Raw genomic sequence first — 27,974 nt, 5'->3', positions numbered from 1 at the left:
AAATAGTTGTTCTAAAATTGGCAAACTTTGTGGTGGGCGGGACAAAAAAATAATGGTGTTGTGTGGATAAATTTGAATGTGAGAATCAACCCTGTGTTCATGGCCCAAATAGGACAAATGACATAACTTTTGGCTGGTTCTCAGTCCGGTTCTCAATCCACTGAGCCACACCAGCCACGGCAAGAAATGACATAACTATGACAAATAGTTGTGCCGACATGTTCCCACAGAAAATCATCCTGGTTGATTTGGATAAAAAAGCTTGAGTGAAAACAGCTACACTTTCTCCAGTGTGAAATGGGGTGCAAAGTGAGGGTGGGGCAATCATCCAGCCTCTGCCTATGGAAAGGTAAGAACAAAGACCATTAATAACCCAAATAGAAACATATGAGTATGGCACAAAGGAAAGCCACTTCCCTTATAATAAGATTGGATAATCACTAAACCATGCTCCTTTTCCCTAGTCTGTCCCTGCCCAATAGAACATGGTGTTATTCTCTCCTTATACCAGCCTCAGCAGCTCCCTGGAGTCAGAAAAGCTGCACCCTTTCCTCTAACATCTTCCCTCCCCCAGGCCTCACCTTCCCACCTACCTTTTCTACCTTCCTTCTTCCATCCCAACTACCTTCAGAAAGCTTCCCTCCACTCAAATTCCCAACTCATCGCCAGTTCTGCTATTCTCTGAGTATGTCAGGTGGAAGACAGGAAGGAAATTCATCTGTAGTGCATGACAAAGGAGAGACGTCTGATCCACAACATAGTCGATGACAATTTTAAAGCACTCCAGTTGCCATTTAAAAGAGGTTTCCTCTTTTCTTTACCTTTTGGTTCATTAAAAACTTTGGATTTCTATTGATTCCTACTATTTTGGATGTCAACTCCTTGAATTTGAAGATGTAAAAAAACAACCCAAAAACTATCTGCTCATATCTCTTTGAGTGTGGCCCCTTGCCTTTTCTCTCCTGAAACACCTGTTAGCATGGTGGATTTTCTGCTGGTTTCCATGTCTCTGACTCCTGGGCACAAGGTTGATTTCTTCATTTATCTCAGATGCAACTTTCAATTCTACCAAATCTCTCTTGAGTTCTGTATATTGTTATTTCACTTTTTTTGTGGAACTTCCAATTAAAATACTATGTATTTTTTATTTCTGGAAGTTCTATTTCATAGTTTTCACACACACCCTTTATTTTTAAATAGGAGTTTGCTCTTTTTTAGAAATTTGATTCATTCTTTTGTATTTTTACAGGGTTCAGCATACTTTTCCATTCTCCTTCATATGGTCATTTTTTCATCTCAAATCCTTATAGCTTGAATTTTGCCACTCACTCTGTTTGAGGACTTTTGACCACTGTGTTTTGTCAGTTTGATTACAAGCTTGAGTTTAGTAGGGCTTCATTCATGAGAATCTCCTGTGGCTTCATTGTGAAAGTCCTTACAGACCCTTTCTACAGCCAATTTTTGGATGATATTGTGGCTTGGGGATACTAGTGTGAGGCAGGATGGATAGTAAGCCAAGGCAGGGAGGGGGAAGGAGATGTCTCACCCATTAACTAAGTAGCCCTGAGCCTAGTCCAATAATGTTGCCAGGTGTTCCAGAAATCACAAGAATATCTGTGATAGCACAGGAGGAGGGGAGCCTTTGAAATTCTGTATGAATTGTTTCTACTATCTGGGAAAGAAAGCTTTGAAACTATGTAATAATCCCAAGGACTAAAGAGGGGAGGAGGAGAGGGAGCCTAGAAGCTGGCTTCAAGCATAATACCCCTAAAATCCTAATAGTTGGGGCACTCAGGCTAGCTATGTCACAGGTGGGCACAGGTAACCAGGTTCTTGGTGATCATGGACCAAGAATTGAAATGAACACACAGAGAATTCATAGCAGAGAGAGAGCAATTAAGCGATAATACACTCCACAGAACATGGGAGTAGGCCAACTCTGAGCAGAGATTAAACTCAGAGGCTAGAGGGATTCTGTTCCTATAGGGTGAATATTTCCTGGCTAGTTTTGGTGAGGTCTTATGGCACATGTACAAGTAGTTATATTACTTTAAAGCTACTGTGCATGTGGTCTTCCATGATTTTCTGTGATTGGCCACCAGGGAAGGGGGTCTCACAATGTTAATTTATTATAATACTATTATAATGAAGCAGGGGTCATGTAGCATCTTCTGCACAGAAGTATTAATGATTCACCATGATTCAGTGCTTTTCCAGAAATCAGAAACAACTGGTCTTAGAACAGGGTCTTTGTCTTCCTGGCTATCTCCTGCCTCAACTTCCCCCCTGAGAGACATGGCTCTCAAAAATCTTTTTGGGGTTGTTGAAGGGTGAAGATCATTCTTATGTAACTTCTTCTGGCTTAGATGGGGCAGTTGTCTCTGCCTATCGAGAACCACGAAACTCTTGCCCTATTCTATCTAGAGGTTGAAGAGGAACTCCTCAGGCCACCACAGATGCTGTATCTTGGTCAGCTTCAACATCTCTCTCAGGAATTGGTTGGAAACCCTGAAGCATCATCAATTTGATGTGGAACTGCTTAAGTCTAGAAGATACAAATTGAACAAGTAAATGAAACAAACAAGGTCCTAAAAGGAATAACAGCAGCAAGGTTATTAAGGGACCTAAGAGGGATAGTAGCCACGTTAAGCTAGGGAGCCAGGAGGTTAGGGTATCTGTAATTTCTTGGCCCTGTTGATTATATTTATGTAGCCACTCTGCCTGTTGACAAATTTTCCTTATGTTAGTTTCAGCCATTCAAGGTGCAGCAGGCTTTGTTGATAACAGTGCATACCCCACCCTGTTCTGTTAGAAGATAGTCAAAGGTGAGGTGGTTATCCATGACTACATTGGCCAGTGAATCTACTGATCTTGATAGTGCAGCTAGAGTTTTGATGGTATTTTTGGAGACTTCTAAAATCTTAGTGAGTTCCCTTAGGGTAGCCTCGTGGTAGGCAAAGCCTCCCCAGGGGCTGCAGTAGCTATCATGGAAGCAGCTCCAGCTACTACAGGACCAAAAGCTTGTTTTGTTTTGTTTTTTCTGCTAAGAGATAGACTTCCAGGACCCTGGGTTATGTTTATAACAGTAAGGTCTTGAGGTGCCAAGGTCCCTGAGGTATAGTCACCCCCATGCTTAGAGTTGCTGAGATATGTATAAGCAATAGCTTCTTGAAGTTCTGAATGATCTGTTAGCCAGTTTTTGGGAGTCCCACATAGCCAGACAAGGCCTGGGGGTGCTGCGATGACTGTGGCATTGGTGGAATTATATTTGTTAAGGAGGGTATATGACAAGAGGGAAAGGCAATCCTTAAGGGGTCCCAAATTATCTCCCTGATCTTCCTCTCCTGCAGGAGGTGGTAGAAATTTTGCCAGTACCCCTTGAAGGGGTTGGTTCAATTTCCAACTAACATATTTCAAAGTATCGTTGGTATCTGCATTATGAGTTTTGTCAAAGCAGTGATGGGTACTATTAAGAATGCAGTTAGAATCATAATTCAGGTAGCATACTATTTGTGACCAGTTTGAAGGTTTGAAAATTTCTCCCTCAGAAAGATTCTCTAGAAAGCTGGAACTTGAAAGAGAGGCCAGGGCTTCAAATGGGTTAATGGCCCTGGAATGAGTATTATTATAACATGGGGTGATCCTATAGTACTGTCGAGTTTAAGAGAGACACTGGAGTAATTAAATGACTTTAATTGTAGCAGGTCATACAGAAGCACAAAGGAGGGTTCCTCTCCCATCAGTGAACCATTTGTCATCAGGGTTTTCTAAGGGTAGGTCTAGCAAGTCAGTCCTGCTGGAGCGAGTAAGATTAATAATCTCTGAGCAGGAATGGGTCAAATCTGGGGATGATTCTGTAGGCATTAAGGAAGCTGGATTTAAGGTATTACAGGTCTTTAGAGTTACTTCCAGATTGTCCAGAAGAAGGGCCTGACATTTAGTCAGTCCATTTCCTGTAAGCCAGAGGTGCCCTTTCATTTCTAATACTCATTGTACCTGATGAGAAGTTAAGACCTCTAACTTCTGTCTGAGAGTTAACTTAGCAGCTTCCTTGGTTAGCATGGCTGTGGCTGCAACTGCTTTTAGACATGGAGGCTATCCGGTTGCTACAGTGTCCAGTTTTTTAGAGAAATATGCAACTAGTTGACATTCATTCCCTAATTATTGGACTAAGACCCCTAATGCTATTCCATGCTTCTCTGCTATGTATAGAGAGAAAGGCTTGTTTAACTTAGGGATGCCTAAGGCCAGGTGCTTGACTAAGGTCTGCTTGATTTTATTAAAAGCCTGATCACATTCCTTTTCCCATATAATGGATTCGGTGTCTGGCCCCTTTGTCGCTTCGTACAAAGTTTTGGCAATTAGCCCAAAGTTGGGGTTCCAAATCCTATAGAATCCTGCCCTTTCTAAAGAGGAGCAAAGCTGCTGTTTAGTAGCAGGTGGAGTTAACTCAGTAATGGCTTTCAATAAAGCAGAGGTCACGAAGCATCTTCTGTACAGGTGTATTAATGATTCACCATGAGTCAGTGCTTTTCCAGAAAGCGGGAAAAAACGGTCTTAAAACAGGGTCTCTGTCCTAAATCAATGTCCTTTATCTTAGCCCTGGGGCACCTCCAGAGTTTCCTCCTTGCTGACTATCTCCTGCCTCAGCTGGGTGCCCACTTGCAGCTTCATGCTCAAGTATATTTCATAAATAAACGTACTACCTCATTTTCACTATACTCGTCTCTTGCTTGAATTCTCTTGTGAGCAAGGTGCCCACAAGAACAAAGGAGGTGGAGTCCCTAACTTTGGTCCCCACAGTAACACTAGGGTGATATAAACTCAAACTCCACCTTGATGAAGAGAAGTCCTGGAGTTCTGAATTCTTGGGGGAAATTTACCTACTGCCTAAAGCAGATCAACCTCCTTTCAACAGCCTGTGCCACTGGGTGAGGTTTTCCTAACTCACTAGGTTATGTGCAGAGGGATTTGGGAACTAAGTATTGCATTTAGGCTTGTTCTCTGTCCCAATTACCCTCCTTGTAAGGATTCAAAGTCTTGTTTCTGATTAAGGGGATTGGGACCATGCTTGTCCCAGGGCATCGCTCAAACACTCACCGTGCCAGTGTTCGGTTCTCTCTAGTTTATGGCACTTGGCAATTACCCTTTGCCTCCATGCCCCACACTTCCTTCTGTTTAAAGATCAGCCTTGCATTAAAAAGTTGTTCTATTTTAGCAATCCAAAGGATTCTAGGCAATTTAAATCAGCCCTATTGCCAGAAAGAGAAACAATCACTGATAGAATTGGATAAATTGTCAGTAGGCACGGTTGTTTCTGCTCATTGGTGGTGATTGGACTAACAGGCTGCTCTGCTGGTGATAGTAACTGTGTCTGCATCCCGCTGTGCTGTATACACTGGCATGTCTGTATACCCATGCTTTCAGGAGTGTGAGATTGCCCTCCGCTCAACTGATCCATGCCCGCAGTTCAGAACACAAGCTCCCACATTTTTGATGGGTTAAAGGGACCTTGAGAATCCTCCCTGTTTATGCCTGAGCTGTGACCTTCATTGGAAGAGTGAAATATAGGCATGCTATCTCCCAGGGAGAACTGGCCCTTCTCCCTGGGAGACTAGTACCTTTGATCTTTAACTGTTCCTTCAGGGAGAATTGGCCCTTCTCCCAGAGGAACTGGTTGGTTAGTCAAGTCACACAAGGCCCTTGGTGTGTAGCCACTTTTGTCTAAAACATATTTACCCATAGCATCCAAAGTGAGACTTTGGAATCTCACCCTCGGAACTTTTCCCAGTCAGACCCCGAATGCTGTCTCTGGGATTCTCCAGAGTCTGTGTTTGGGTGTTGGTGATTTCTTTTCTGGTGATGTATGTATGCTCTTGATTCTTGCTTTTCTCTTTGCTCTGACTTAATAAAGTGCTTAACTATTCACTGTTAGGTTGGAGTCGTTCAAGAAACCAGATGGACACAGTGAGCCAAGGAGCAGTGTTTATTAGCGAGGAATTAGAGGGGAAAGTGGAACCAATCAAGGGAGGTTAAGACTTGCTCAGTTGTTCTTAGGGCAGGCGTTTTTGTGCGGTTTTTTTTTTTTTTTTGAGTGTTATAAATCTTTATTTCTTGCCCTTCTGCCTTCACTTGACCCAAAGCAACATAAAAATGGAATGCATAAGATACACAGAAATCACCACAGACCAGTTAGTGTGCTTACATACAGAGGAACTAAACATTATCTAATGACACTGGGGTTTTAGAAAGTGACAAAATTTAACACAAAAACCAACACATAATTGTTTTCATAAATGTGTATAAATACATTGGTCTCCCAAAGGCAAAATGGTATCTCCACCATATTCCTAGACAAAGATGTCCTCAAATGTACTATTTAATTAACTGAATTAAAACTATTAGTCTTACATACTCTTTTCAAACACTGAATTTTTAAAATACTTAGGGAAATTAAAATATTACATTTCAACCTTAAAAATAATTAAAACATTAGATTTACCAATACTTCATAGATTACAGTTTTAAGATTTCAAAAAGCAATAATGAACAGATGTTTTGTTTTGTCAGCCTTTTATGAAAGACTTTTTAAACACACACATTTGGCCAATTCATTTTCAACCTTAAATCAAGTTCTCTGAATATTTATATTGCATCTTTTGGTAGTTAAAAGAATAAATATGTGATTAAAGGATATTAATTCATGTTGCTTCATGAATTCTGAGTTCTATTTTCTCTACTGTTAAATTTCAACATACCTCTTTTTGTAAGTGAATGGCTGACTCCAATTTTTAAAGTTCATCCAGAAAGAATTCAAATCTGTGGTTTCATTAATTACATGTTTTAGGTGAGAACAGTTAAATCTCACTGCACTTGTTTCACTTCTGGTAGTTTATTATTTGAGAAATTGCTATAGCCCACGCACCCAACTGCTATTTAGCAAACATGAGTTTTTACTCATCTGAACATGGTTAGCTGCTTCAACGCACTGATCAGAGCCACCTGCTCTGCACGTCTACACACGAGGGCACACGTGCTCCTTACTTCCCTAGATCAGTTTGGCTCCTCTGAAAAGAGAAACGAGCTTTAGCTTAATATGCTACCTGACTCTTCAGTTTCTTCTAAAATCAAAAGTTGGCCAATTTTCAAATAAATGGAAAGAGAAAATACTTATTTAGAAGGACAAAAATTAAGCTTGCCAGAAGTAGTGACTTTTATTTACAATTGCATGTAATAAGATTACAAGAGAAACTACTGCTATCTTCAGAACAAAAGCAGTGATTTACTGGTAATGGCAATGAATGGAATTTTGACAGTCTCTGGCAAGAACCGAGCAGTCATCCAGGAGCTGTGGGTCTGATTGCAATGTGGTCTTCCAGTGTCTTTTGTACCTTAGTGACTTTCTCCTTTTCTGCTCACTACTCACTTGAAGTCATTCATATTTGTTGCCTGGACTGAGTACCAATGAAAGTAAAATATGAAATTCTTTCTTTTTTAAGATTTTATTTATTTATATTTAGAGAGAGGGGAAGGGAGGGAGAGAGAGAGAGGGAGAGAAACATCAACATGTGGCTGTCTCTCACATGGCCCCTACTGGGGACTTGGCCTGCATGTGCCTCAACTGGGAATCGAACTATTAAAACTGGGAATCGAACTGGCAACCCTTTGGTTTGCAGCCCACATTCAATCCACTGAGCTACACCAGCCGAGGCAAAATATAAAATTCTTGTGGTTTCTTCCCCTTGATTTGACTGAACAAATATAGTTACACTGTTAACACTCTGAAACTTAACATAACAAAGTGGAATAATGCTATCGCCTTTAATATCATCCTCTGTTAGTTCCAGAGCTTGAGTTGGTTCACTTCTTTCTGTTTCTTCCAAATCCATAGATTGGGGTAGATTGATAAAAATTTGTATGTATTTAGGACCCTGACGATTATCTGGCCCTTGAAATTTCATTGAATAAAGCTTAATAGGTTGATTGAATGCCACAGTAATAAGCAGCTGTTCATCACAATCAGATTCCAGGAAGGTCATGTCTTTTTGTAAACAGTTGTCAAATCCATGCTCATCACTTTCATTAAGACATTCACAGCCAGCTTTGTTAATAAAAGGCATTAAATCCATATAGACTTTTAGAATATCTGTGTCCTCATTGCTTCTAGGGTCATTTTCTAAGTACTGCTTGATTTTTTCTTCTAATCCTATGGCATCTGTTCCTTGATATTGATCAATTCTTACTTTGTTTTGAAAAAGCAAAAATGAAGGTGTTGCTGATATTGTCAGAATGGGTGGGGATATCCGCCTGGCAACCTGAGCCCGAGGGGAACCACCAATGATGGACTGCGGCTTTGTTCCAGGAGACCAATCCCTAGTCCCTGAGGGGAGCCAACCAGAATTTGGTGCATAAAACCCCACCATATTCCCTGCTTCCGCGCGACTTCCTCGGCTCTCTTTGCAGACCAGAGAATCTCGCCTGGGTGCGCAAACCCCAATAAAGCTCTGTACTACCTAATTTTGTGGTTGATTGGCATTTCTTCCTTGGTGGAGTCTAAGAAAACCTTTCATTTGGTGCCGAAACCCGGGAGGAGTTGTTGTCTGCTGAAGACCACTCCTCTCCCTACTCCCCGAGGCCTCGTGGCCACCCCACCAGTCCGGACTAAGAACCAGGGTATGTGCCGTTACCCTTACGTTTCTGGTCCCCGAACACTGATTCCGGGCCCCCGTCTGCTGGGAGAGACTGCTCTCACACCAAATCGCAGCGCTGTGTCGGGGTGACCTTTCCAGGAGAGGCTGCCCTCCCTCCGCTGAGAGACTCTAGGCACTGGAGGAGACGTTCCCTGGGCCTAGATCCTCATTTTTACCAGACCGGATCGGCAACTTTGGTTGAGGGATGCTGATTCCCACTTGCTAATCCTCGTGGGACCAGGAATGGGGGGGCAGGAGTCCAAACCAGACCCTAAGTCACCTCTAGGGTGCCTCCTGAAAAATTTGCCAGCCACTGATCCTGGCCTCAAGCGAAAACAGCTGATTTTTCTATCCACTATGGCCTGGCCATTATATCAGCTTGATAATCGCAAAACCTGGGCTCCTGAAGGTACTTTTGATTTCGTTACCCTTACTGACCTAGATAATTTTTGCAGACGGACTGGAAAATGGTATGAGGTCCCATACATTCAGGGCTTTTGGGCCTTGTGCTCCCACCCTGATCTGTGTGCCCAATGCTCCACAGCTCAGGTTCTCCTGGTCCGAGGGAACTCTGACCCATACGGCCTCCTAAGCCAACTGCCCCAGAACCCCCTTCCTCCTTTTCTGATTCCCCTGAAGATCTTGCTTCTCCTCCTCCTCCTTATCAGCTCCTGCCCACGGCTACTCCAGCCCCGGCCCTCCCCTCTCAGCTGGATTCTTCCCCTCCCTCTGAAGACCTTTCCTCCCCAGTCAGCTCACACACCCACTCTCGCCTGAATCTAGAGCCCCTGACTCCCATATTTGCCCCCTCTGGGAAGTGGCAGGAGCAGAAGGTGTTGTTCGGGTCCATGTCCCCTTCTCACTGACTGACCTCTCTTCAATTGAGAAACGCCTAGGCTCTTTCCACCTCTAACAACTGTAATTCCCAAAAGGAGGGCTCTGCCTTCCCCTTGCCCTTCATCTCAGGCAGTCAATTACAATAAACTCAGAGAAGTCACCCAAGGCCCCGGAGAAAATCCGGCCCTATTTCTCACCAGACTAACCGAGGCAATGGTGCTCCATACCCGCCTTCGCCCGGCTTCTAACGCTGGGGCCACTGTCTTAGCTACTCACTTTATCTCTCAGTTGGCCCCATACATTAGAAGAAAATTTAAAAAGGCTGAGGATGGCCCCCACACCCCCATCTGAGATCTGGTAAATATGGCATTTAAGGTTTTCAATAATCGGGAAGCAGAGGCTGAGGCTGCCCACCAGGCACGCCTACAGCAAAAGGTCGCCCTGCAGACCCAAGCCATGCTAGTGGCCCTGCGGCCAGGGACAAACACTAGCACGGGGGTGAAGCCTAAGTCCGGGCCAAAGAACACCCCACCAGGGGCCTGTTTCAAGTGCGGCAAAGGACACTGGGCCCTCAAGTGTCCTCAACCTCGGCCACTAATGAAGCCCTGCCCCGAGTGCCCACAGCTTGGCCACTGGAGGGATGCCTATCCCCTTAGAGGCTCGCCCCCGGCGCCTCCATGTGGGGGACCAGCCAATCAAGGTGCAGACTCTTCCCTCGCCGTGCTGGAACTTCTCGGACTCCTAGACTACTGAAGCGGCCAGGACTCGAAGACCCACATCACCCTTGTCGAGCCCAGGGTAACGCTGCAGGTAGCGGGTAAGTCCATCCCTTTCCTGGTGGACACGGGGGCTACCTACTCTGTTTTACCATCGTTTTCAGGAACTCTTACTCCTTCCCAGATCTCGGTCATGGGGGTTGATGGGACCCATCTCGCCTGTGGCGAACCCCTCTGTTTAACAGCAGTCTGGACAGCTTTCCCTTTTCCCATTCATTCCTTGTCATACCCTCCTGCCCTATCCCGCTTCTAGGAAGGGACGTTCTCTAACTGCTAGGTGCCACTCTCCAGGTCACTTGAAACCCTACCCCTTCCTCCTCCCTTATCCTTCTGCTGTTAGAAAATCCAACTCCTCCTCCAGCTCCGCTTATTTCGCCTTCTCTCGTCAACCCACAAGTATGGTACACTTCTACACCAACCGTAGCTTCCCATCACTCCCCCCGCCCCCGTCATCCATCTAAAACAGCCAACCTCTAGCCCCTCCCCTCTACGCCCCTCAGACAGCTGGAAGTAGCCAGATCCAACCCGGTGCCCCTTATCCTATCAAAGAGGGTGGAATATCAGGATGGGCGGGGATATCCGCCTGGCAACCTGAGCTCGAGGGGAACCACTAATTGTGGCTTGTTCCAGGAGACCAATCCCTAGCCCCCGAGGGGAGCCAACCAGAATTCGGTGCATAAAACCCCGCCATATTCCCTGCTTCCCTGTGACTTCCTTGGCCTGCTCTGTGGACCGTAGAATCTCACCCGGGTGCGTAAACCCCAATAAAGCTCTGTACTGCCTAATTTTGTGTCTGATTGGAATTTCTTCCTCAGCACAGCCTAAGAAAACCTTTCAGATATATTGTTGATTTGGGGATATAGAAGATGGCGGCGAGATAGGTGGGAGTGGAGTCCACTTCCCCTCAACACCAGTGAAATAACTAGCTGATCTGAGGAACAGAGCGAACAGCCAACGGTATTCCAGCATATATGAAGATCGGAGACCAAAGATAGAGGACATTGAAAGATCTGATGGTAAGAAGAGTGCTTAAGGACAATAAGGTCCCCGGGACCTGTGCGGGGACCAGGGCGGCTGAAGCCCGGGCCCAGGCACAGGGTCTGCTGCAGGATTCTTGGAAGAGAGCCAGACTGAGCTGTGTGAGCAGCCAGGTACTTGTTTGGACCAGGGGGGCTTGAAAAGGAAGAATTTCTCAAAAAGAAAAAGAAAATAGAGGCACTCAACGGCTAATTAGAGAACTCTCTGCAGCAGCTGCGGCCTCTGGCGCCCCTCCCCCCTCAGCCCCTGGACTGTGAACCCAGAAAAGCAGCCCCGGCGCTCACCTGAAGCCTGGTTGCCCGCACCCAGATTAGCGGACTGGGGGCCCACACCTGAAACCCCGGCAGGGCGCCCACACCTGAAATCTTGGATGGGTGCACCCTGGAAGCAGAGGCTAGCTTCCCCACCCACAGGCCCAACGTGGTGGACCCGAGGGCTTTGCAACTCAGGCCTGGAGCTGCGGACCAGCCAGTCGTGTGTGACCCAGGCCCAAAGCACGAGATCAGCTGATCAACGGCCTGGCTGCCTGCAGGCGACCACACCTACAGCTCCTACCTAGCCCCTGCGCATAGAGCCCTGCAGGGCCTACTGGCTCTCTAGGACAAAGGCAGAACACCCAGCAGAGGGGAGCTGCAGGGTTAGGGGAAACTGCATTCCCCGGAAAGACTCGACCCAGTAGGGGGCTGAACCACCCCATAGCAGCACCGAGAGCCCCTAGCATCTAAGACAGCAAAGAGCAAGAAGGTGGAATGTGAGTTGCCCCTAATTGGTGCAACTCAAGGACAGCACAACTGGTGAACTAACGGCCTAGTGGGGAGCAGAAGGACCCTAAGGAACTGGACTGGAGGCTGAACAACAGCGAAGAGTGTGGCTCAGGAAGGGAGAAAAGTGAAACCAATCCTTCCAACCACCCCCTCCCATTCCACAGACAGGAAGACCAGCAGAACTAACCTGACTGGTTTAAAGCCAGCAGAAGACTTTTTCTTTTTCCCTTTCCTCCTTTCCTCCTAAATTCCTTCTTCCTTTCTGTCCTTTTTTCTTTTTTTATTCCTTATTCCTTACATCCTTTACCTTTTTTATTCCTTCTTCCGGCCTTCTTTTATTTATTCTTTTGTTTTAATTTTTGTTAAAATTCCTTCTCATCTTGCCACCGATCTTTCTTTATTCCTTCTTCCTTCCCTCCTTTCCTTTTCTATTCCCTTTTTCCCTCCTTCCCTTCTTTTTTTTTTTTTTCCCACCTTTCTCTTTTTCCCACAGGTGAGACAACAAAACCTGGAGTGCTGAAAAGACCAGAGTTAGACCGTGTTACACCCATAAACGTCAGCTCAAGACCAGTGAGCACAGGAGAGTAAGGAGATGGCACCACTGAATCCCATTGGCATTCTACCATAGAAGTTCATACCATAAACCCAGAGAGTCAGAATAGATCAATTTAAGAAGCAGAGGCTAACAAGAAGAGTCTCACAAACAATGGGAAGACAAAGAAACAATCCCCAAATGAAAAGAAAGGAGGAAGCCTCAGAAAGAATGCTAACTGAAAAAGAGGCAAGTCAACTATCAGATACTGAGTTCAAAGCAATGGTTATCAGGAAGCTCACTGAGCTCTCTGAGCTCACAGAGAACTACTAGAAACTACAGGGAAACTACAATGAACTCACAGCAAACTATATCGACATGAAAAAGGAAATAGAAACTATCAACAAGGGCCAAGAGGAAATGAAGAATACAATTTCTGAATTGAAGAACACAGTAGAAGGAATGAAAAGCAGACTTGATGAAGCAGAGGATCGGATCAGCGAGCTGGAGGACAAAGTAGAAAAAAACACCCAGAAAGAGCAAGAAAAGGAAAAGAGGTCCAGAAAGAATGAAGAGGCAATAAGGGAAATGCAGGACAACATGAAACGTACCAATATCCGTATAATAGGAATACCAGAAGGAGAAGAAGAGCAAGGGATAGAAAACCTGTTTGAAAAAGTAATGATGGAAAATTTCCCTAATCTGAGGAGAGAAAAAGTCACCCAAATCCAGGAATCACAGAGAGTCCCAAGCAAGAGGAACCCAAAGAGGCCCACTGCAAGACACATCGTAATTAAAACAGCAAAATTCCAAGACAAAGAGAGGACCTTAAAGGCAGCAAGGGGAAAAAAAGGAAGTAACATACAAGGGAGCCCCGATAAGGTTAGCAACTGACTTCTCAATGGAAATGCTCCAAGCCAGAAGAGAATGGCAAAAAATATTCCAAGTAATGAGAAACAGCGGCCTGCAACCAAGACTACTTTACCCAGGAAGGCTCTCAATAAAGATAGAAGGACAAATAAAGAGTTTCCCAGACAAAAGAAGTCTAAAAGAATACACTATCACCAAACCAGCTCTGCAAGAGATGATAAAGGGACTCCTTTAAGGAAAGGAAGGAAAAGAGAAAGAGAGAGGAACACAGGCAGGAAAAAATGGCAATGAATAACTACCTATCGATAATAACCTTAAATGTATATGGATTAAATGCTCCAATCAAAAGACATAGAATAGCTGAATGGATAAGAAGACATGACCCACACATATGCTGCCTACAAGAAACCCATCTCAGGACAAAAGACTTACCCAGACTGAAAGTGAAGGGCTGGAACCAAATTTTCCAAGCAAACGGACAGGAAAAAAAAAGCAGGGGTAGCAATACTCATATCAGACAAAATAGACTTCCAAAGAAGGGCCATAAAAAGAGACCCAGAAGGTCACTTCATAATACTCAAAGGAAGAATCCACCAAGAAGACATAAACATTGTAAACATATATGCACCCAACATAGGAGCACACAAATAAATAAAGAAAATCTTGTAGGACTTCAAGAAAGATATTGACAGCAACACAATTATAGTAGGGGACTTTAACACCCCACTATCAAAAATGGACAGGTCTTCCAAACAAAATATCAAGAAGGATATTGTGTCACTTAACAATACCCTAGATGAAATGGACTTAACTGATATATAGAGAGCTTTTCATCCCAAAGAAGCAAAATACACATTCTTTTCAAGTGTACATGGAACATTTTCAAAGATAGACCACACGATAAGACATAAAGCAAGCCTCAACAAATTCAAGAAAATTGAAATCATACCAAGCATTTTCTCTGACCACAAGGGAATGAAACTAGAAACCAACCCCAAAGGAAAAAAAACCCAAACACTCAAAATCATGGAGACTGAATAGCATGCTATTAAACAATGAATGGGTCAAGAAGGAGATTAGGGAAGAAATCAAAAACTTCCTGGAAACAAATGAAAATGAACTCAAAACAACCCAAAACCTATGGGACACAGCAAAGGCAGTCCTGAGAGGGAAGTTCATAGCAATACAGGCCTACCTTAAAAAGATAGAAACATTTCAAACAAACAACCTAACACTATGCCTACAAGAACTTGAGGAACAACAACAAAGATAGCCCAGAGCAAGTAGAAGGAAGGAAATAACCAAGATCAGAGCGGAGTTAAATGACATAGAGACTAAAAGCACAATTGTAAGGATCAATGAATCCAGGAGCTGGTTCTTTGAAAAGATAAACAAAATTGACAAGCCGTTAAGTAGGCTCATCAAGAAAAAAAGAGAGAGGATCCAAATAAACACAATTAGAAATGAAAGAGGAGAGATTACAACTGATACCACAGAAATACAAAGGATTGTAAGAAATTACTACGAAGAACTATATACCAAGAAGTTTGAAAACCTAGGTGAAATGGACAAATTTCTAGAAAAATATAATCTTCCAAAACTGAAGGAAGAAGAAGCAGAAAGCCTGAACAGACCAATAACAGCAGACAAAATTGAAGCAGTCATCAAAAAACTCCCAACACACAAAAGCCCTGGACCAGATGGTTTCACAGGAGAATTCTACAAAGCATTTAAGGAAGAGCTAACCCCTATCCTTCACAGACTATTCGAAAAAATCCATACTGATGGAAGACTCCCAAACTCTTTTTATGAAGCCAGCATCATCCTAATCCCAAAACCAGATAAAGACAAAACAAAGAAAGAAAACTTCAGGCCAATATCGCTGGTGAACATAGACGCTAAAATCCTCACAAAATATTGGCAAACTGCATCCAGCAATACATTAAAAAGATCATAAACCATGACCAAGTGGGATTCATCCCAGGGATGGAAGGATTGTACAATATTTGCAAATCAATAAACATAATACGTCACATCAACAACAGCAAAGACAAAAATCACATGATCATATCAATACATGCGGAAAAAGCATTTGATAAGGTACAGCACCCATTTCTGATAAAAACACTCAGCAAAGTGGGAATAGAGGGAGTATTCCTCAACATAATAAAGGCCATATATGAGAGACCTATGGCCAACATCATACTCAATGGTCAAAAACTTAGAGCTTTCCCACTAAGATCAGGAACAAGACAAGGATGCCCTCTCTCACCACTCCTATACAACATAGTATTGGAAGTCCTAGCCACAGCACTCAGACAAGGAAAAGAAATAAAAGGCATTCAAATTGGAAAGGAGGAAATGAAACTGTCACTGTTTTCAGATGACATGATAGTGTACATAGAAAATCCTAGAGACTCCACCAAAAAACTACTCGACCTAATAAATGAATTTGGCAAAACAGCTGGATACAAAGTCAATCCTCAGAAATCAAAGGCATTCCTGTATACCAACCATGAAACTGCAGAAACACAAATCAGGAAAGAAATCCCATTTGATATAGCAACAAGAAAAATAAAGTACCTAGGAATAAACCTAACCAAGGAGGCAAAAGACGTATACTCAGAAAACTACACAACACTGAAGAAAGAAATTAAGGAAGACACAAACAAATGGAAGCATGTACCATGCTCATGGATTGGGAGAATTAACATCATCAAAATGGCCATACTACCCAAAGCGATTTATAGATTCAATGCAATCCCTATTAGAGTACCCATGACATATTTCACAGATATAGAACAAACATTTCAGAAATTTATATGGAACCATGAACGACTCTGAATAGCTGCAGCAATTTTGAGAAAGAAGAACAAAGCAGGAGGGATCACATTACCTGATATCAAACTGTATTACAAGGCCACTGTCATCAAAACAGCCTGGTACTGGCATAAAAACAGGCACATAGACCAATGGTACAGAACAGAGAGACCAGAAATAAACTCAAGCCTTTACAGTCAATTAATATTTGACAAAGGAGGCAGGAGCATAAAATGGAGCAAAAACAGCCTCTTCAACAGATGGTGTTGGGAGATCTGGACAACTACGTGCAAAAAAATGAAACTGGATCACCAACTTACACCATACTCGAAAATAAACTCAAGATGGATAAAAGACTTAAATATAAGTCGTAACACCATAAAAGTCCTTGAGGAAAACATTGGCAGGAAAATCTCAGACATTCCACGCAGCAACATCCTCACAGACGTGTCCCCTAAAGCAAGGGACATAAAGGAAAGAATAAACAAATGGGACCTCATCAAAATAAAAAGCTTCTGCATGGCTAAAGAAAACAGCACCAAATTACAAAGAGAACCAACAGTATGGGAAAACATATTTGCTAATGATACCTCAGACAAGGGCCTGATCTCCAAAATATATAAAGAACTCACACGACTCCACTCCAGGAAGACAAACAACCCAATTAAAAAATGGGCAAAGGACTTGAACAGACACTTCTCCAAGGAAGACATACAGAGGGCCTAGAGACATATGAAAAGATGCTCAGCATCACTAGCCATCAGAGAGATGCAAATTAAAACCACAATGGGGTAGCATCTCACACCAGTCAGAGTGGCCAACATAAGCAAGTCAACAAACAACAAGTGTTGGAAAGGTTGTGGAGAAAAGGGGTACCTTAAGTGCACTGTTGGTAGGAATGCAGACTGGTGCAGCCACTGTGGAAAACTAAATTTCCTCAGAAAACTAAAAATGGAACTGCCTTTTGAACCAGAAATACTAGTGTTGGGATTATACCCTAAGAACCCTGAAACACCAATCCAAAAGAACCTATGCACCCCAATGTTCATAGCAGCACAATTTACAATAGCCAAGTACTGGAAGCAACCTAAGTGCCATCAGCAAACGAGTGGATCCAAAAACTATGGTATATTTACACAATGGAATTCTATGCAGCAAAGAGAAAGAAGGAGCTTATACCCTTTGCAACAGCATGGATGGAACTGGAGAGCATTATGTTAAGTGAAATAAGCAAGATGGTGAGGGACAAATACCATATGATCTCACCTTTAACTGGAACATAATAAATAGGAAAAGAAAAAGGAAACAATATATAACCAGAGACACTGACGTTAAGAACAATCTAACAATGGACAGCGGGAAGTGGGGAGGGAACAGTGAGGAGAGGGGATTACAGGAACTAGTATAAAGGACACATGGACAAAATCAAGGGGGAGGGTGGAGGTGGGGGAGGGAGGGGGGTTTGGCTGGGGTGGGGTGGAGGGATGGGGAGAAAAGGCACACAACTGTAATTGAATAACAATAAAAAATTAAAATTAAAATAAAAAAGATATATTGTTGGTGGCAGCTGTTCCCTGACAGTGGTGTACATCTATTTCCAAGAAAACTGTCTGTGGATACTTATTACTGATAGCATTGAATGCTGGGGCAAACCTTAAACACGTCCACACCCTTGCATGGTGAAATTGACCACGGTGAGTCTGGAGCCAGAGCTGCTTAGCTCCTGCTGGAAATCTGGGTTGCTCCCAACCAGCTTCACTCCCACCGTTCTCAGTGAGCCCAGGTGGGAGGTCACAATGCCACTGGCTTCAAAAGTGAAGAAGACCATCCAGGAGAGGGAAGAAGGGGACTGGACAGAAGAGGTGGCTACCGCAGAGCTTCTCCAGAGGTCTCAGTGAAGAGTCCTGCCAGGGAGCAGAGCAGCAAGGAGGGTGGGGGCAGGGGAGGGAAGAGGAGAGGAAGGTAAGGCATCTCTTAGGGCAGGGTTTTTAAGCACAAAACCCCACCAAGGGTAACTGGTTGGGGTGTCAGAGTCTGATTGGCTAGAGCTGGTTGCTGGGTGCCGCTTCTGCTCACTGCTGTTCTTGATACATCTTGTCAAGCCTGAGGTTAAAGCTGCATCTTGTTATGCCAGATAGGCTGACCCCAGACCCAAATCTTAGTCCAGCATCTGTTCTGGATAGGGTTGGCAGGCAGTTTCCCAGGCAGGTAGTTTCCCATCTTGCAGTTTTCCCACCTGATGATTTTCCATTCCTCCTAGGCCTGCCTGGGTATGTCATTCACCTTTGGCTTGGGGTTTTTATTGTCTGCAAATCCCAACTTCCAAATTAAGTGGCCACGATCTCATACGTGCCCTTTAATGACACAATTCTCCACACCTGGGTTTCAGTCCCAGCTCTGTCACCGATCTTGCTGTGAGATCATGGGCTGATTGTCTTCCAAACTTCAGTCTTCCCATATGTAAGACCAGGACATAACATCTGACTGAGCACAATAAAGATTAAATGAGGTTCTACGCAGAAAGTACTTATAATCTAGTGCCTGGATCATCGCAACTGCCACCAATATATGGTAAGTGTTCTTGCCATTGTCCCCTAAGAATAGCAATCAAACTATTTCCAAGCTTGCCAACACCTGTGTTTTGAGTCCAACTTTGTGACTCCCCTCTTTTTTATGTCATCTGAGTCACCCAAGATGAATGAGTGTGGGAGAACCAGGAGGGCCCAGGGTTTTGTGTCTAAATCCCCCTCTGCTGCTTGCTGGCTGTGTTAGGCGATGGCTTCTCCAAAACTCATCTCCTTGGCTGTAAAATGGGGATATGAATACCTCACTTGTGGGTTGATGGTGCAGGATGAATGTGAAGATGCCCAGTATGGCAGGTAATGGGCTCAGCTTCCCCCAAGCCTGGGCCTATGTGGTCTGTTCCTTCAGGCATCTTGTGTTCCCTACAGTGTCTGCTCTGTGCACACTGGGCTGAGTGGAGTGACTGAAACCAAGAGGAGAAATGTGACACTACTGACCAGGGCAGGAAACAGTGGCTCTGTGAGTGGCCACAGGATGTCAGAGATCAAGTGCTCATGTTTCAGCTGTAGGAGTTTTGCTGTGTGTGTAGCTGAAATGGAGACATTATCTCCACCTTTCTTTCCACAGAAGCCAGAATCTGCCCGCACCAGGGAGGAACCTCATCAGGTGAGCACTGCTGAAGCCCAGACTCAAGGCCCACGCCAGGTGGGTGGAGATGCCCAGAGGGAGGTCGAGTCACTCCTGGCTGATAATATAAAAGGCCTGTTTCTGCCTGAGGAGCTGGCAAAGGGTGTGGACCTCTTACAAGACTGACTGGATTCTCTTCCTACTTTGCATAACAATCTTGAACTTGACATTTCTACTTCCAAGGGAGGGGGAAATACAGAAGAGTCCTAAGGGATAACAGAAATCTTCCTTCTCCAATGGCTCAAGACTTTCACCTGAGCAGTGGACGAACCAGAACACTAGAATGTTCGCACAAAGCCAGGACAAGCCCAGTGGACATTGACTCGGAGCTCTAAAAATCATTTGCAATATCAACTGGTGGCTGACTCCTCAGCTTGACAATATCTGTGTCTAGCTGTTCCATGTTTCTTCCTCTTCCTCATAACCATCACTGTGGCCCAGAGTGTAACAGCTGTTTTGTATTCCCACTCATCTGCCCAGCTTCTCAGCACTATCTGTATTAACATGCCACTTTTACAGAAGGGAAGTTGAGGTCAGAGAATGAAGGTATTTGCCCAAGGAAGAGAAGACAGCAACATGTAGGAGTACCTAGTTCCAAAGATGGCTTCATCCATTGTTTTATGTGCCCACCCATTCTTGCACTGGGTCCTGCTCCTTGTCATTCTGGAAAGCCTAACTGAGAGATCAGTGCTCTAGGCTCTTCTCTCCTGACTCACAAACCAATAGCTCTGGGAAGTTCCTTCCTCCACTGGGGCTTGGCTTCTTCATCTATCCAATGGAGGGTGTAATTAGATGACCTCCAGGGCTCTCAGGATTCTTCTGGTCAAGTTTTAGGAGAACACACATTTCTGCCAGATCATTTCTGGTATCTCTTCACCTCACAAAACCTTACCTGAAAGTCTGAAGATAGAATGCAGGGGACTAGTAAAGACCTGACTTTGAACCAGAATTGTGTTTGGTGCCATTAGCCAAAGTTTCCGTTTTTCATTAGGCCTGATATTAATCTACTTTGATTGTGTCTGGTATTTATAAACTCCTCCTCATTTTTGATTTGTTGTCTTTGTGTTCCTCTATGTTTACAATGCTTTCTTCCTGCCCCTCCCTGCCAGAGAACTAGAGCAAGAACCATTTGCTTTGGAGAGCACCCCACAAAAATTCCCTTCTCTGTTGATTTTGGATAAAGAACTGGAGAGAAGAAGGCTGGGCAAGAAGGTTGGCTTAACAAGAATAAGCATGGATGATTTTCTCTAAAGGGCTGGACATGGCATTCTGAGTTCTCATTAATCTGGACCATTTGGGGGACCTCCTGGGCCATGAAACCTTGATTCCTTTTGTGTACAGGGGTGAAAAGATTGTTTCTACTTGTTTCTACAGCTTCCCAAGAACCTTTTTGCTGTATGGGAGTGTCTTGCTCAATCATCACTGTTCATTCAGGGTTAGAATTCATGAGTGACTAGGATCATGAAAGAATGCTGGGTAAAGAAGTATCTCAGAAGACTTTGCCCTTGGCCTGTAGATACTTCAAAGTGCAATTGAGAATTAATGGTCTTGTAAAAAACCAGCCTTTAAGAAAATTATAAAACATCATTTGATGAGGCCAAACTCACCCACCCTGGGCAATCCTGTGGTGGTGGTGGTTGGAACTTGGGAGGCTTCCCACTTCACATAGAAATGCATAGACTGAGAAGCTTCCAGGAAGACTGAAGCTGTAGCCCCTGCTAGCTAGATCTAAGAACATGTATAACTCCTAGACTTCAGTTAAATTCACATCAATTCAGCAGATTTATCTAAACCTTGCTATTCTCTTTGCTAAGCCCCAACCTTTCTGTGGCTTAGCACAAGTGAAGTTGATTTCTCCTGTGACACCCAATGCGGGAGGGCAAGAAGTTGGCTGGAATGGGGGATTTCCTCACATTCCTCCCAAAACCAGGGTGAGGGAGGCTCTGCCATGGCCTCACTCTAAGTGACAACCCAGCAGGGGGAAAGGGGAAGATGGGATGATCTCTTAGGAAAGCCCCATGGGCAGTTATGCCAGCGCACTCTGGGTGGCCCATAGTCACCTACATGGATCCAGCTACTGCAACGGGGACACAAAGTTCCCAGTTGGGCACTGCACATACATACTGGGTGTATGGCATCATGCTCCCAGGGGGCTGACAGTGCAGGTGATGAGAACAATCACTTTCCTTCCTACCTGCACCTCCTCACCACTCCCCAAAGTACCTTTCCCTCATCTCACCATTCCCTCCATCCTTTCTTACCTCCAACACACACACACACACACACACACACACACACACACACACACCGTCATTGCTTCAGGCCTAGCACTATTTTCCCACAATATAATTTTCATCAGTCACTACCTTGCCTAGAACTTGAGGGGATTCCCTGATGTTTCAACAAGGATGCACTGCTTTTGCTTTAAATCCTTTGTCATATGGCCCCCACTTCCTTGTCCCAAACTATAAGAAGACTTCAAACAGTTCTTGCCCTGATTGGAATTTCCACTTGGCTATGGGTTATCCTCCAGTTTTTACACATTTCCCTCTTCATTTTTTATGCCCGTTTTGGTGGTTTTTGTTAGGCTGTAAATTCCTTAAGCAGAAAGAACAAGTCTGGTAGAGACAGCTACTGCACCTCCTAGCTCAGTGTTTTGCTATTCTGCTCCAATGGTGTAGACCTAGGCAGTGTCCTTACCTGTACAACACTGCCATCTGCCAGTGGAGACAGTCACTGTAGGCTTAGAGAAGATATTTCCTGACCAAACAATCAGGACCTGCTCATGAGAATTAATTTTTTCACTTTGTTAGTGTCTTTTTTATTTTTCTAAATTCTATTTTTAAATATATTTTATTGATTATGCCATTACAGTTGTCCCAATATTTTTCTCCCTTTTATCTCCCTCTTCCTTGCACTGCAACCCCCACCCTCCAGCATTTCCCACTCACTCCCCACAATTTGTGTCCATGGTCGTACATGTAAGCTGCCTTTTGGCTTCTCCATTTCCTATACTATTCTTAACATCTCCCCTGTCTATTTTGTGCCTACCTATTCTGCTCCTTATTCCCTGTACCTTTCCCCCATCCTCCCCCTCCCTCTCCCCACTGATAACCCTCCACGTGATCCCCATTTCTGTGATTTTGTTCCTGTTTTAGTCGTTTGCTTAGTTTTTGTTTTTTAGGTTCAGTTGTTGATAGTTGTGAGTTTGTTTTCATTTTACTGTTCATAGTTTCTGATCTTCTAGTTCTTAGATAAGTCCTTTTCACATTTCATATAATAAGGGCTTGGTGATGATGAACTCCTTCAAATTGACCTTATCTGGGAAGCACTTTATCTGCCCTTCCATTCTAAATGATAACTTTGCTGGATAGAGTAATCTTGGATGTAGGTCCTTGCCTTTCATGACTTGGAATACTTCTTGCCAGCCCCTTCTTGCCTGTAAGGTCTCTTTTGAGAAATCAGCTGACCGTCTTATGGGAACCCCTTTGTAGGTAACTGTGTCCTTTTCTCTTGCTGCTTCTAAGATTCTCTCCTTCTGTTTCATCTTGGGTAATGTAATTATGATGTGCCTGGTGTGTTTCTCCTTGGGTCCAGCTTCTTTGGGACTCTCTGAGCTTCCTGGACTTCCTGGAAGTCTATTTCCTTTGCCATACTGGGGAAGTTCTCCTTCATTATTTGTTCAAATAAGTTTTCAGTTTCTTGCTCTTCCTCTTCTCCTTCTGGCACCCCTATGATCTGGATGTTGGAATGTTTAAAGATGTCCTGGAGGTTCCTAAGCCTCTCTTCATTTTTTGGAATTCTTGTTTCTTCATTCTGTTCTGGTTGAATGTTTCTTCCTTCCTTCTGGTCCACACTGTCGATTTGAGTCCCGGTTTCCTTCCCGTCACTGTTGGTTCCCTGTACATTTTCCTTTGTTTCACTTAGCATAGCCTTCATTTTTTCCTCTAATTTGTGACCATATTCAACCAATTCTGTGAGCATCCTGATTACCAGTGTTTTGAACTGTGCATCTGATAGGTTGGCTATCTCTTTGTCACTTAGTTGTATTTTTTCTGGAGCTTTGATCTGTTCTTTCATTTGGGCCATGGTTTTTTTTTTTTGTCTTGGCACACCTGTTATGTAGTAAGGGGCAGAGCCTTAGGTGCTCACCAGGGCAGGGCAACCCACGTCAATGCCTTGTGATGCTGTATGTGGGGGAGGTGTCCGAGGGGGAACAGTGCCACTTGCTCCACTCTCTGTCAGTTTTTAGTCGCTTCCCCTGCTACCCGCAAGCAAATTGGGCCCTTCTGTTGCTGATTCCTGGGTGGGCAGGTTTGTGTACATTCAAGGACCTTGTGGGTCTCTCCAATGAACTCTCCTGTGAGGCTAGGAGTTTCTCCCACTGCCGCTTCAACCCCCACAGGTGTTTTCAGTCAGAGGCTTTGAGGCTTTATTTCCCTGCGCTGGAACCCTGGGTTGCGCAGTCTGTCTTGCTCCCCAGTTGTTCCTCCTTGTTTATCTGCACACGAATGTGGGACTACCCAGTCCACAAGCTGCCGCCTTGCCTGCTCTGCCAGCCGCCGCCTTGCTCACCCCAGTCCTCCAGCTGCCGCTTTGCTACGAGTCCTCTCCACCTGGCTGCCCATCTCCGCCTCTCCTACCAGGCTGGATGAATGTTTCTTCTTTAACTCCTTGGTTGTCAGACTTCCATACAGTTCGATTTTCTGTCAGTTCTGGTTGTTTTTTGTTTTTAAAGTTGTTGTTGTCCTTCTTTTGGTTGTGTGAGGAGGCACAGTGTGTCTACCTATGCCTCCATCTTGAACGGAAGTCTCCAGCCTAGAGTTTTAAGTCTTTAGTTTCCTACACCGAAACCCTGGGTTTTGCAGTCTGTCTTGTTCCCTTATTGTTCCTCCCAGCTTCTCTGGGCATGAATGTGGGATCATCCGCGCAGTCCACCAGTCCACAGCCTTGCCCACCCTGGTCTTCCAGCTGCCTTGACCTGTTGTTCTGAAACCAGAAACGACACTGGGGTTCAGGCTGCCTGTCACTACCAAACCCAATAAGCAATGACAGCAATTGAATCTTTATGGGCACGTTATTCAGATGGCTGGTGATCTGAGAAGATGGCAGGTTCATACCCTAACAGACCATCTTAAATTCCATTTTAAAATGGCCCTTTTTATAAGGAGAACAGAGAGTAGGTAAGGGGTTTGGAATTCAGGGAAAAGTTAATTGTATTTAAAAAAAAACAAAAACAACTTCAGCATTCTCGCCCTGGGCTGTGGTCTTAAGCTGTGCCCCAGGCGGTGGTCATATCACCCTGGAGTACAATGGCTCACATATCATCTTGAATTGCTTGCAGTCCTCCTGAGGAACAAAGGTGGAACTGCTTTTGGTCTCCTGGAGTCAGGGTGGGTCATACCTTCAGTTCCTGGAAAAAAACCTTTTACATGCATTGATTACAAAGCTTATTAGCTATTACTTAAACTAAAATTGTCCAACTCTTAAGTCCCCTAACAGTTCTTCCTTTCCTCCCTGGCTGCCCATCTCCACTCCTCCTACCATCTAGATGAATGTTTCTTTAACTCCTTGGTTGTTGGACTCCCATGGAATGCTTTTTCTGGCATTTCTGGTTGTTCTTTTTTTTTTTTTTTTTTAATTGGTTGTTCTCCTTCTTTTGGTTGTGCAAACAAGTGAAGTGTTTCTGCCCATGACTCCATCTTGGCCAGAATTCTGTTAGTGTCTTTTCTGATGGAATGTCAAGAGTCCATTTCAGCCAGAGCTGGGGACTGATGTTTCTCCTTTGTTTCCCCAGAGTGCCTAGCAATTGATATAGACTCACTGGTTACTTATTTCACATTAACAACAGCTGCTGCCCAAGTTTATTTAGTATTCATGCTTTAATTTCATGTCTATCATGTACCAGACTTTATTTATTGTGCATTCACATATGTTATTTCCAACTTTCAGCAGCTCAGTGCCATGGGTATGATTGTAACCAAGCAGACAGGGACCCATTCACATGACCCCTTGGTGTATGACCCAACAATTAATGCTGGAAGAAACAGGTTTTTATGTACAATATTCCAACTGTAGCAATGCTGGGAACACTTCAGCCTGGAGCCCTTCTTTCCCACAAGACCCAGCACTTCCCTTGCTTCCCAAAAGGCCATAAGCCAAAAGCCCTAAAAGTTCCCCATATCCTTTCTTAAGCTGGCTGCACAAACAGTTGTCCAGTCCCTGTGGAAGGTACCGAAGTTGCCTTCCTCATGCAGCAGCTCTCCCCTTCAGAGTTTGGGATACATTGTCATCAATCTTTGTGTCATAGTCCAGAAAAGCATGTACTGTGTTACACTGGATCCTGATAAAGTCCAGGAAGAGCATAAGTCCCAAGTGTCCAGATTGAGTCCAGGTTTGCATGGCAGCAGGTCAGCATCTTGCAAGACAGTCCTCGGTGGCTTCAGAGTCGGCTACAGTGGGCACGATCAAAGCAGTATGCCTGCTTTCTTCCTAGTGCATGGTAGACCAACTCCTACAGCCAGCATGGCTCCTATCTCACTACCAGCAGCACGACTCTCCTTTCATGGCTTCCCACCCTTAGTTTCTAATCTTGATCTGGAGCCTCCTGTGTGACCTTATCTCCAACTCCTCTCGCAATGAGCTATGTTTGCCAGTTCTCCTGTTCTGTTTACATTCTCTCAGCGGCCATCCCCATTCAGGGCAATAGTGACTCAGTGCTGCAGGGGGAACTACCTCCCCTGGCTATGTCATAAGTCAGGATATGCCCTGAAAGTCATGTCCACCTTGCCCCAAGGTGGTAGCACAACTTTATACTAGCTACCAAGTTGTCATTGTAATGTAAAGTATCTTAATCCTGTCACCCTATCTCCCCCATCCCCCAACCAAGGGCTGTGGGGGTTTCCTCCTATTTCCCTGGCACTCCTCACCCTGTACCCTGTTACATGATCACCCCCATTTTTCTAAAGAGAAAACGGGCTTCCTAGCAAAGAGGAGGTAAAAATTACAGGCCAGTGAGTAGAAGAACCAGCTATCCTGACTTCAAATCCTATGCTTTTTCCTATTATGAATTGATTTTTGATAATAATCATTGATGTTTCAATACTGGAACCCTTGAAGTGGGGGGCTAAGGGATTGGGAAAGAGTTATTTGATAGACTCAGGTTTTAATTCTGCATCAGAAACTGACTTCATCGAAGCCACCAACCTTCTGATTCTGACTGGGGACTCAAATGTTGGAAAAATTTTAGTTTCAGGTGATAGCTAATAAGCTTAGTTAGCAATGTATGTAAAAAGCTATTGGCCCTGGCTGGTGTGGCTCAGTGGATTGAGCATCGGCCTGTGAACCAAAGGGTCGCTTGTTCGATTCCCAGTCAGGGCACATGCCTGGGTTGTGGCCCAAGTCAGGTCCCCGTAGGGGGTGGACAAGAAGCAACCACACATTGATGTAAAATTCTCTTCCTCTCTTTTTCCCTTCCCTCTCTGTCTAAAATAAATAAATAAATAAAATATATATTTTTAAAAGCTATTATTTCAGGAACTGAAGGTATGACCCACCTTCACTCCAGGAGACCATAAGCAGTTCCACCTTTGTGTTTCAGGAGGACTGCAAGCAATCAAGATGGTATCTGAGCCATTGTACTCCAGGGTGAGATGCCCACCACCCAGGACACAGATGAGAAAATGCTGCAAGTTTTCATCTGATTGACTTTCCCTGAATTCCAGTCCCCTTACCTACACTTTTGTTCTCCTTATAAAAAGGGTCAGTTTAAAATGAATTTTAAGATGATCTGTTTAGGTACAAATCCACTGTCTTCTCCAATCGATGGCCATCTGAATAAAGCACCCATATTCAATCCCTGTCTCTGCTTATTGGGTCTGGTAGGTGACAGGTAGCATGAATGCCAGCTTTTTCAGTTTCGATTCTTCCCCTGTCCCAACCCTACTGTGCAAATCAAATCAGATATGCAGGAGAGTAGAGAAGAAAGGCTACTCTTCTGGAGTAATCTTTTGCTAGAAACTTTTTTCTTTTTCTTTTTTTTTCTTTTTCATTCAGGTGAGAATGTGAATGCAGTCTCCCACTACCACAAATTATGCAGTTGAGTTTCCACATTTGGGGAAATTGCAGGGGTCAACACATCCAGAACACCATGGGTAAGCCTCACCCTGGGAAAACCACCTTCATGATCATGGTATCTCCCCTGCCAGGTAAATAAATATCTTTTCCTCCCTCCCTCCCTCCCTCCCTCCCTCCCTCCCTTCCTCACTTCCTTTCTTCCTTTTTGAAGTATGTCCCAAGGACAAGGAGAAACTAAACTTGAAATCCATCTGTCCGAGAAGCATTTGACTCAAGTTTCTTTCAGTGTTTTCCCATCTTCTGGACAACTGTGCACTGATACTTAAAACTCTAAACCAGCCTGGGAATTCAGATTGCAAAC

At 44.2% G+C, this 27,974-nt stretch overlaps 1 non-coding gene and 1 pseudogene across 1 annotated transcript; both read right to left on the bottom strand.

Moving 5' to 3' along the window:
- Positions 1–2,442: 2,442 nt before the first annotated feature.
- Positions 2,443–18,155, bottom strand: LOC128780377 (thioredoxin-like protein 1 pseudogene; annotated as a pseudogene).
- Positions 18,156–27,591: 9,436 nt separating this feature from the next.
- On the bottom strand, positions 27,592–27,752 carry LOC112296242 (U1 spliceosomal RNA). Its single transcript, XR_002973868.1, has one exon. It is a non-coding gene; the product is annotated as a U1 spliceosomal RNA (small nuclear RNA).
- Positions 27,753–27,974: the final 222 nt, after the last annotated feature.

Source organism: Desmodus rotundus, chromosome 3 (genome assembly GCF_022682495.2).
Source record: "Desmodus rotundus isolate HL8 chromosome 3, HLdesRot8A.1, whole genome shotgun sequence".
Classification (NCBI taxonomy): domain Eukaryota; kingdom Metazoa; phylum Chordata; class Mammalia; order Chiroptera; family Phyllostomidae; genus Desmodus; species Desmodus rotundus.
Note: the sequence above shows the minus strand (reverse complement) of the source record. Positions and strands in the feature narration are given on the sequence as shown.